The 10998-nt window shown below is 40.3% G+C and overlaps 1 protein-coding gene across 5 annotated transcripts in view; it reads right to left on the reverse strand.

Moving 5' to 3' along the window:
* Nucleotides 1-9470, reverse strand: part of LOC117870478 (granulocyte-macrophage colony-stimulating factor receptor subunit alpha-like) — a 105596-nt gene extending 96126 nt beyond the window's left edge. For 3 of the 5 annotated variants that reach the window (XM_034757702.1, XM_034757715.1, XM_034757678.1), the window contains exons 1-2: nucleotides 9349-9470; nucleotides 7909-8169 (exon numbers count right to left, since the gene is read on the reverse strand). The gene's annotated coding sequence lies outside the window, so the exon portion shown is untranslated. The remainder of the gene's footprint in view (nucleotides 1-7908; nucleotides 8170-9348) is intronic. The other 2 variants (XM_034757692.1, XM_034757665.1) reach the window with 1 other exon arrangement.
* Nucleotides 9471-10998: the final 1528 nt, after the last annotated feature.

Below are 10998 nucleotides of genomic sequence, written 5' to 3' on the forward strand. Positions count from 1 at the left end.
TGTACTCTGAGGTCCTACACAATTCCTTTTTCTTTATAAAGTATTTCTTTACTTGTGTTCACTTAATCATTCTTGATATTTGCAGATTTGCAAGAAGTGATTGCTTTAGTACAAATTAGAATTAATTACTTAAAAATCACTAGGTAATTCCCAACAAAAATTATCTGGAGTTACTCAGTACCTGTTAGAAATGATTTAGGTTTATATTACTAAAACAATTCTCTTGTCATTTATTAGTGACTAAATAATTCTAGGCAATTATTTAATACATGCCAAGTAATAAGTTTGCTGGGCGTTAATAATTAGAAACGGAGTAATTTTTAACAAATATTAAACAATTCTGAGCAATTCTAAGTAACTACTGGTAAATGACAAGTAGCTATTTTGCCTGATATCCAGTAATTAATACATTTTGAGGTTTGGAGGTTTATATTTTTAATGGGGTTGCTGGGTGTAAACTGGATTTGAATTTCAGATTTAAGTTCTAGTCCAAATTTAGTAAAAAAAAAAAAAAAAGAGAGAGAGAGAGAGCGAGCGAGAGAGACAAAAATTTCACTGTGTTCTCCAGACTGTTTAATTTTGAAAGAGTTATTTTTGCACTTTAATAGGAGGGTAGAAGTAGATCACACCTCCACTTATCTTACAGCCTTCTTTCATCCCCTCATTATTCTGCTACATCTCTCTTTTCTGACCCCTCTTCTGCTCTTGCTATGGCTTTGATCCTGCAAAGATTCACACATCTGCTTAACTTCACCTGCATGAGTAGTCGCAGTGAAATTAAGTTAATGCGTAAGTGTCTTAGACTCAGTGGGCCAAATCGATAGGTAATATATGAGAGAGTGTAAATAACATGTTGGCAAGTAGGTGCAAGTCTAAGTTTGTGTAACAACACTGAGCAGACCCACGTTACACCTGCTTAGACTCCCTAAGTCAGTTAGACTCGCATCTAAATTTGGTTCCGAGTGGCTAATTATGGAATACTAAACAAGAGCTCCATTATTTCACTCTTCTCATAGGAAATTGAATTTCCTCAAAGACAGTGATACTTAGACTGAGGCTCGTGAGCCACTAGTGGCTCTTTAATTTGTCTCCTGCATCTCTCTGCAGCATATGATATTAAAACACGATGTGATTTAATTATTAACCAATCTAAGTTATTAACCAATCAGGATGCTTTTACTAGGTTATTAACCAATTGCATTTGATAAAATAATAATATTTGGTCAGTAATTTTGCTGTGATTTTTATATACACCTCTATCCCGATATAACGCTGTCCTCGGGAGCCAAAAAATCTTACCGCGTTATAGGTGAAATCGTGTTATATCGAACTTGCTTTGATCCGCCGGAGTGCGCAGCCCCACCTCCCCCGGAGCACTGCTTTATCGTGTTATATCCAAATTCGTGTTATATCAGGTCCCGTTATATCGGGGTAGAGGTGTATATATATTTCCCCTGTCATACTATTTAAATATGAATATATTGTACTACAGTAAATGAAACAATGAAGTCACACAGCTGTAGCTCTTTTGGGTAATGTTGATCGCTAATTTGTCTCCTGAACTACTGAAGTTTGAGTATTATTGTTCTAGGAGGAGAAAACTTTTCTTTCCTTCAGTACCTGTTTTGCTGTTAAAGGAGATTTTCTCCTTAGAAAAACAATTACAGTTCAAAGAAACAACAATAATTACTGGAATTTTTGGTCATGATAAGAAAAGTTCTTCTCTTACGTAAGATTTTAATTGCTCTCAGGGGAGGTTAATCATCGCAATCTCAAGGAAATGGAAATATGAGGTTTTTATTCTGTGAATTGTTTTTCTTAAGGCCTTTCTACAGTACAATTTACAACCATTTCAGGAGAAATGTGATGAAAGTGAGAATACTCTGGAATATGTTTATGAGCAATATGCCGCTCCCCGTTGGGCTTGAGATTGTTACCCACTGGGACAGAGGGATTAAAATATGTCTCCTGGAACTGAGCAGGAGGTCTGAGGTATCTGGGTCACCTAGCTGTCTGTGGTAATATGAATGCACCATCAAGAGCTGGTTGGAATCAACACATACCAATGGAGGATCCAGAAAAGACAACAGGAACCCCAGTGTCTGAATATTAACACTAAACCACAGGAGGTTCTGGCAAGCTGAACATGTGAACAAGCATGTCTGTGTCCAGAGATCAAAGATGAGAGGTGATAGGAGATTGCGTTAGGACAAGGTTCACAGACACACAGGAGCCATTCAGGACTCAGAGTGAAAGGGACACACACACACATGGATGCTAGGGCAGACTAGCTTGGTGGAGCCCTGGCTTCAGCCAGTATGACTCTGTCTTACCCTTTGTCTCTCTTTGCTAGTCTAAGGACTTCCCAACACTCTTTTCCAGTTGACTATTAAAACTCATTGCATTTTAGAAAGGCTGCCTGATGTTGCTGCAAATACTTAATGAAGGACATTGATCCCTAAAGAGGGTAAAATGTCTGAACAAATGTCTATCTTAGTCAGACTCTCTGTTCAGAGCTCATGGTGAGAAACGGGAGGGGTGGAGCCTGAAGGCCCAGTGTCAGAGGTGCTGAGGCTGTGTGGCCTATCCTGGAGGAAAAGTGGGACTCCTTGGGGGTATGGAGCACGGAAGAGGTACTCCCAGGAGACTACTTCAAGTCTGGGGCACAGCACAGTCCCTGGAGATCCATGATAACTGGTTACAACTCATTACAATTTTGTAGTGCAGACAGAATCATAGCCGTATCCTCAAGCTATATTAGAACCTTAAACATTTCCACAGGGCACCCCGCATTTCAGGGAAAGTAGTTTCGTAACCCTGTTCTTCAAAGCCATGTTAAACCCAGGTTGGGACAGCCAAGATATACTGTTACTGCAGTGCAGACAGACCATTGCCGAGACCATGTCTTTTTAAACACTGCAGAATCATTCTCATGACATCATTATGTGGCAACAATACGGGCACAGCTGCTGGGATGAGAGTTTGCCAAAGCTTCAGTACGAATCACACAGAGTGCTACAGCTCAACAGAAAGTTGTGAAAATTTGACACAAAAGATGTTTTCTATCTCTCTCCAATGATGTGCTCAGGAATCTTAGATCTATTGGTCCCTCTTCTCAGCTATTCCTAACCATCCCTCTCTTGCTCATCTGCATCCCACTTGATCCCTCTTTCCCTTCCCTCCCTAATTTCTTGTTTCTCTTTGCTCTGTTTTCATTCCTCTCTGTTCCCACTTGTCATTCCTCTCCTACCTTCAAAATCTCACTCTCTCCCTGCTTAGCTCATCCACCATGATGCTAGCCATGATTTTGCAAGCACAGTGCATGTTTTTATGATGCTGCTGTTGGAAACATTCACAGGCAGCACTGCAGAAAGGACTTTGCCCCACCACTGAACAAGAAACAGCGCTGTAAACTCCATTCTCAGGATCAGGAAATGTTGGGAAATTCATTGGGGTAATCCTGGGGCCTTTAAAAGTTCACTCTTCTTTTTTTAAATAACATATTATGGGGTGAATACAGGGCCACAAAAAGTCCCTATTTTGCCTTAGCAACCTTACAAGTATCATGACCCCTTTTACAGTCTGCTCAAGGTGAGGAGCAAGGCCTTGCATCACTTTGAGTCAGCTATTGGTACAGTACTAGTGTAAATAGGGCTCCTTTATAGCTAACTGGCCATTACTGGTGTGGCACTGGTATCTCTAGAGTCTGCCTGAAATAGAGCGCCTCCCTCCCCGGTTAATCCTGCCAGGTTGTCAGCAGAGGCATGACTAGCTGGAACCTCCTCAGGGTAAACTAGAGCGAGCTGCTGGAGGGCATTTTCAGTGAGAGCTTCTTGGCTCTGGCACTTGCTTCCCTTGTTCTGCTGATAGGCTGAGTGGAGCTGAGGAAAGTTTACAGTTCACTGGCTATTTCAAAAGATAAAATAAAATCATCCTGGGTCATGCCAAAAATGATTTTTTTTAAATGTTTGGGGAATCAAAAAACAAATAATAATTTCAGGTTACATGAAATATTTCACTTGACCCAAAGCTGAACATTTCATTTCGACCTAATCTGCAGTTTTCATCAAATAGAAGTTTTGACTGAAAAATTTCACCTAGCTCTAGTCCTGAGTCTGTTGACTGTTAGATATGCTGCAAAGGCCATCTATCTATTGGGCCTTTCAGGGAGAGTATAAGGTTTGAATAGGATGGGGGTTGTGAGTGGGATATACTTTTGTATATAATTTCATTTTGTGATGTGTGGACTATGGGTTGCTGCTTGTGTGATTATTCTTTGGATGGACTGTTGTTTTAAATACCCTCCAGGTCACCTAGAGCTGGGGAGAGGCCTTTGAAAAATTTAAATAAAAATAAATAAAATGCACAAATAAGTGGAAGAGCCATGGACTTGCACTGCATTCCTAATGTACATACTGCCCTCTTTGAAACCATGCATTTATATGTTACCTTCTGTTATTAACTATGGACTGGTCTACATTAGGAAATTAGGTCATTAGAACAACTTTGCTCAGCAGTGTGAAAAATCCATACCCAGCAGCGATGCCATCAAACCGACCTAACCCCAGTGTAGACAGTGCTAGGCCAATGGGAGAGCCCTTCCTGTTGGCGTAGGTAGACTTTTCATTGAAGTGCTACAGCAGCCCAGCTGCAGTGGTGAGCTGCGCTGCTGCCGCATTTTAAGTGTAGACAGGCCCTATTACTATTATTTTTATATGTTTTCAGTAGCACCCACAATGTGCTAAGCGAAAGGAGAATTTATACTCTTAAGCAGACAAAACAAAGAGGACCAAACAGCAAGATGGAGGGTCTGGGAAGGATGTACGCCTCACAAGCAGTGTGGGGAGGTGGTAATTAGCCATGTTCTGATTGGGGACTCTTGTTAAAACAAGGTTTGGGTTTTTTTAAACTAGTATAAAATATATTGACTTTTCCCAGGTAACTCCCAACCTTGTCACAATCAGCTGGTTAGTTTCTTGTCGGCTCTACAATAGAAGTGGGTCTTCGGGAGGGACTTCAGTATGAAAAGGATCAGTTAAGAAAAGGTGTTCCACGCATAGGGAAAGGCATAGAGGAAAATGTGGAGATGCTTGTGGGAAAAGTATCCAAACAGGGCATCGAGACAAGCATTATTGGTAGAATGAAAGGGATGGGGTGGATGCAGTGATATGGAAATAATAATCCAAATCTATCTCAGCTTTCCCTCAGGACCCAGGCTAAGATAGGAAAAGATCTTGGAAATGTTAGTTCTTAATAGGTGACATCCTGCTGGAATGGATGTGTCCATTTTCCCCAGATTGATTCCGGTTCTCCTTTGGTGAGATTGTACAGTAGTGATTAACTGATTCCAATAGCCCTATATGCAACTTTCAAGTAATGAGGACTATCATTACTGTGGCCACTATCACAGGGTAAGTAGGATCAGCGTGGCTTTCATATGGGAGCAAATATCAACAAATTCATTTTTATTTGGTCTTTAATGAGAGAGCACCATCTGTGGAAAAAGAAAGGGATAGAAGACCTACTTTTAGATTCTAATTCCTAGTTCTGCCACTGACCAGTTGTGCAACCTTGGGCAAGTCACTCATGCCTCTTTTACCCATCTAAAAGACTATAAAAACATAGAACGGGAAGGGACCTCCTGCGTCATCAAATCCAGTCTGTTGCTATCACAGGCAGCCCTGGCCTACAATCCCATTAATAAACTCCATTTTGAAACCATTCAGATTTCTTGCCCCCAGTACTCCTATCGGAAGGCTGTTCCAGAACCTCTCTCTTCTGATGGTTATAATTAGGTGCTGTCAAACTATTAAAAAATTAATCATGATTAATCACGCAATTAATCGCCTGCCCCGGCCCCACTCAGCTCCCGGAAGCGACCACTGCAGCCCCTGGGGGCAGGGGTTTCCCTCCACGCACTGCTCCTGCCTGCAGGCACTGCCTCTGCAACTCCCATGAGCCAGGAATGGGGAGTGGTGACCAATGGAAGCTGCGGGGGAGCAGCCAGAGATAACTGCGGCCCGGCGGGAGGCCACACCCCAACCCGCAGATCTGAGTCCCACCCCAGAGCCAGCACCCCATATCTCCTCCTGCACCCCAAACGCCCTCCTGTACCCCAAGCCCCAGCCCTCAGGCCCTCCCAGAGCCAGCACCCTATACCCCTTCCTTCACCCCCAATACTCTGCCCCAGCCCTGACCCCCCTCCCAGATCCAATACCCCGTATCCCCTCCTTCTCCCCAATCCCCTATCTGAGCCTGGTGAAAGTGAGTGTGGGGGGGAGAGTGAGCTACGGGGTGGTAAGGGGGGATGGAATGAGCAGGGCGGGACTTTGGTGTAGGGGCGGGGCCCTCGGGGAAGTGGTGAGGTAGATCTTGGGTTGCCCTTAAATTCAAAAGTGATCTTGAGCGTAAAAAGTTTGTAGACCACTGGTTTAGCATATCTGGCACATAAATACCTTGCAATGCTAGCTATAAAAGTGCCATGCAAATGCCTGTTCTCACTTTCTGGTGACATTGTAAATAAGAAGCGGGCAGCATTATCTCGTGTAGCGATTGGCTGAACAAGAATTAGGACTCAGTGGACTTGTAGGCTCTGAAGTTTTACATTGTTTTGTTTTTGAGTGCAGTTATGTAACAAAAAGAAATCTACATTTGTAAGTTGCACTTTCACGACAAAGACATTGCACTACAGTACTTTTATGAGGTGAACTGAAAAATACTATTTATTTTGTTTATCATTTTTACAGTGCAAATATTTATAATAAAATATAATATACACTTTTATTTCAGTTACAACACAGAAATAATATACAAAATATTTAATAAATTTCAATTGATATTCTTTTGTCTAACAGTGCGATTAAAAATGCGATTAATCACAATTAAAATATCTTAATCATGATTAATTTTTTTGAGTTAATCGCGTGAGTTAACTGTGATTAATCAACAGCCCTAGTTATAATGCTTCTAATTTCCAGCCTGAATTTACTAATGGCTAGTATTTACAGAAAGCAATCATATCCCCTCTCAGCCTTTGCTTTGATAGGCTAAAGAAGCCAAGCGGAGTCTCTCCTTCTAAGATAGGCTCGCCATTCCGCTGATCTGCACCTGTTCCAGCGGAATTCCCCTTTCTTAAACATGGGTAACCAGAATTGTAAACAGAATTCCAAATGAGGGCTTAGCAGTGCCTTGTACGATGGCATTCAGACTTCTCTATCTCAAATAGAAATGCCATTTATAAAATAAGGATAATAATACTTACCTTACAGAGGTGTTTTGAGGATAAATGGATGTATATAAATTGCTTTGGGATGCTAAGAGCACCATATATGTGCAACATCCACTATTACAGGATTTAAATGAAATTAAAAGCCAGGATACATATCAGTCATTGAAATATACATTCAATTCATGCTATTCCTAGAACTGATTCACTCTATGGAGCGATCTGCAACTTACCAAACACAAACCCATGTACATGAGACAATATCCAAACGCTTCCAGTTAGATTATTTTTTAAAAGAAGAAAGAGATAGCAACCTTTCTTCTGGATACACAAAATAGATGTCAGACAAAATAAAGCAACCCAAAAGACGAGGGAAAATATTGCTAATGTTTTTCCTGGACCTGGCAGGCAGTGCTGGGAATCTGATCACTCACTTTACTCACATTTAGATATGTATCCTTATGAGACTTAAGATCATAAATCATAAATAATTATGTGTCATCACAATTTTGGCTAAGACCATCCTCAAATCTGCACTTGGAGGTAGATGAACTCAATCTAAGATAGCTTTTTTTTTCCCATTGCAAATGTTTGTGTTATGTCATAGGAGCCTTGAGAAATAAAAATATCAATAAAAAAACCCAAACAATCAAACAAACAAACAAAGACAAAAACTAGCTTACCTCCTCCTTGCAAAAGGCTGGTATCTCGTTTAAGTTAGGGTTTGGGGTCTGAGACTCAGAGATGATTGAAATGCTTGAGACTGAAGCAGTCGTACTGCCGCGACAATATCATTGCATAGTATCCGATTCATGGGAGGTGTTGCAAGACTGATATTGAGACAGTTCTTTGGGTCATTTCCTTCTCAGTTTCCGGAACTTCTTCAATATCCTTGTTTGCAGAATATAATGTTTTTCCTGGACCTGGCAGGCAGTGCTGGAAATCTGCAGAATATAAAGAATTTCACACAAAATGAACATCAAGTTAATTAATAATACACCCTCTTCCCATTTCATCCAGTCCATTTGTGCCTTTGGGTCTACCCTTGGATGTAAACCTACATATAGAAAATTGATCTCCTACAAATAAGACTGCTTCCACAAACAATACTTTGCCTGTAAGTTCTTCTCACCAAAAGAGCTTTCTGTTCCAATAAGTATCTTATCAGACAGGACCAATGCAAACACAGCAGTATAATTGTGTGTAACGGGATCAAGGCACCTCAGTGCATCTGTTTAACAAAGATCTACACTGAATTGTGAAACAAACATTAGTATTTATTACTATTATCATATCAAATCAAAAATACTGCTTGGATAACACGTAAACAATAGTATAGATGGCTGAACTTTAAATATGCACCCCTGGGATTGCTTTCCCTCTCACATGGATTTCACACATGTGAAATTGCATTACCTTCATTCGAGTCACTCCTGACTAGAATTACTCTTTCGTGTACACGTGAGGAGAACCAGGTCCAACAACTTGAAATACTAACTTGCACATATATTTAGAAGTAAAAATGAACATTGGTTTATTAGGAGTTGCGCCACAGTTCGGGATGTGTGTTGTATCTGTTCGTAATCATAAAAACTCCATTTAATATGAGAAAAAAATTGATTTGAAACATACTTTCATAAGTATGATCATAAATACAATCTTTATTCTTCATTCAGTGCCCATTCATTTCAGGGGATTTAGAACAGTACATAATATTTCCTATTTGTGTCCTACAAATCTCACTACAGGAAAAATTAAGGAGTTGAGGACAGTCTATTTATTATTAATTATTACTATTATTTTATTATTATAGCACACATAGGCCTCAATCAGGAGTCAAGGCCCTATTATGCCAAGTGCTGTACACACATATAATAACCATAATACCATCACTGCCGCAAAGAGCTTACAATCTATACCATATCTCTGCATTTCTCTGCTTTTGTCACTTTTAAGTCCTCTCAACCTTAATTTTGTTTGTTTATGGTTTTTAGTCTTTAATATTCTGGGGGCTATTACCATAATAAAAAAAAACCATGTATATTTACAGGTAACTCACATATCTACATTGCATTTTATATCTAATGGCAGGAGAAAATGCAAACAGACCAATCTCCACAAACCTGCAGTGCTTTTGGCTGCTTGGATCTCCTACAGTTGAATTCTCAACAGCAACTTTTCCCTCTATACAAATTCAAGCAGATGTTTCCTCTTCTTCAGGGTTTCAATTCCTCACTTTCAGCCACAACAACAATGGCGAGGGGCCTGCCGGATATTATTCACTGAGCAAACTTCATCATGGTAGCTGCAGAAGTAAGATTCTTCCTCCCCCCCTTTCCTTCTCCTCCTCACATCATCTCATCCTGAGTTGTTTATGAACCAGATTCTGATCACATGTGGAGTAAAGCTGGAGTAACTCCAGAATGGATTTACTCTGGCTTTACACCAGCATAACTGAAAACAGAATCTGCTCCTATATATACATAGAATAAACCCCCTCTTCCCCTCCCCCACACATTAAAAGAAGATTATTTTGGTTGCAAGCACTTGACCTCCCATGTGTCAATTCTGTGCCCTGAATAAGACTGGGATTCTGTGGAAAAAAAAGTAGCATATGATCATGTAATTAAAGACTGCATTATAATGCATACACACAAGGGAGCAGAAACAGGTTGCACAGGCAACCATAAATCTTGCATTTCCTAACTTTCAAGTAGTTGACTGGCCAACCTAAATAACATTTTTAATGTATTTTAATGTAACTTCCTAGGTCTTTTTTGTTTTAATAGGAAATAAGAAAATATCAAATTATATTATGTACCGACCATCCCCATATAAATTATCATGAGGGCTAAACCCTAATTTTTCAGTGCCACAGTACAAGCTATTACCACTCAAGCTACAGCCTAACCACAGGGCTACAAGTATATCCTGGGGGCTTATCTACACACAAATCTGCACCTAAATCACTAAATCAGGTTTAGTTCACTGCTCTTATTATTTTGGTGCAAGTCTGTGTGAAAATTTGGAATAAAAGTGTCTTATTTTGCTTGTCAGTCTAGAGCACTTTTATTCTGACTTTCACTGAAATAACAAATGGTGTGAATTAAAAGTGACAGTTATTTCAGTGCAAGTTTGTGTGTAGACCAGCTTTCACATGACGCTGCAGCAGAAAGCCACAAAAGATCTTGGTTTCAAATACAAAGTAACGAGACTATATTCCAGAATCTCAGAGTTGAGATGTAGTGGAAAGTTACCAACAGTCACTATTATTACTACACCTCTACCTCGATACAACGCTACTCGATTTAACACGAATTTGGATATAACATGGTAAAGCAGCGCTCCGGGGGAGTGAGGCTGTGCACTCTGGTGGAGCAAAGCAAGTTTGATATAACATGGCTTCACCTATAATGCAGTAAGATTTTTTTGGCTCCCAAGGACAGCATTATATCGAGGTAGAGGTGTATTTCCATTGCTGTTATGCCACCATGCTTCCAGTACAACTGTACCCCAGGAGCACACTGCTTCAACTTTCCCTGTTTCCAGGATTTACCAGGTTATAGCTCCCAAAAGGTATCCAACAGACCTGCCTTTCTCATGGCATCTGGCAAACCAGACAACTTTTCCTCCACTTGGATCATCCCATGGCACTGTCCACTTCATCACCTGTCACAGTTCAAAGTGGGAGGAATTGTCTAAAGAAACAGAAAAGCAGACATAAGAAACCAGGTTCCAGACATCCAACATCTATACACTGCACAGGACCACTG

The sequence above is a fragment of the Trachemys scripta genome, chromosome 1, assembly GCF_013100865.1.
Source record: "Trachemys scripta elegans isolate TJP31775 chromosome 1, CAS_Tse_1.0, whole genome shotgun sequence".
NCBI lineage: Eukaryota > Metazoa > Chordata > Testudines > Emydidae > Trachemys > Trachemys scripta.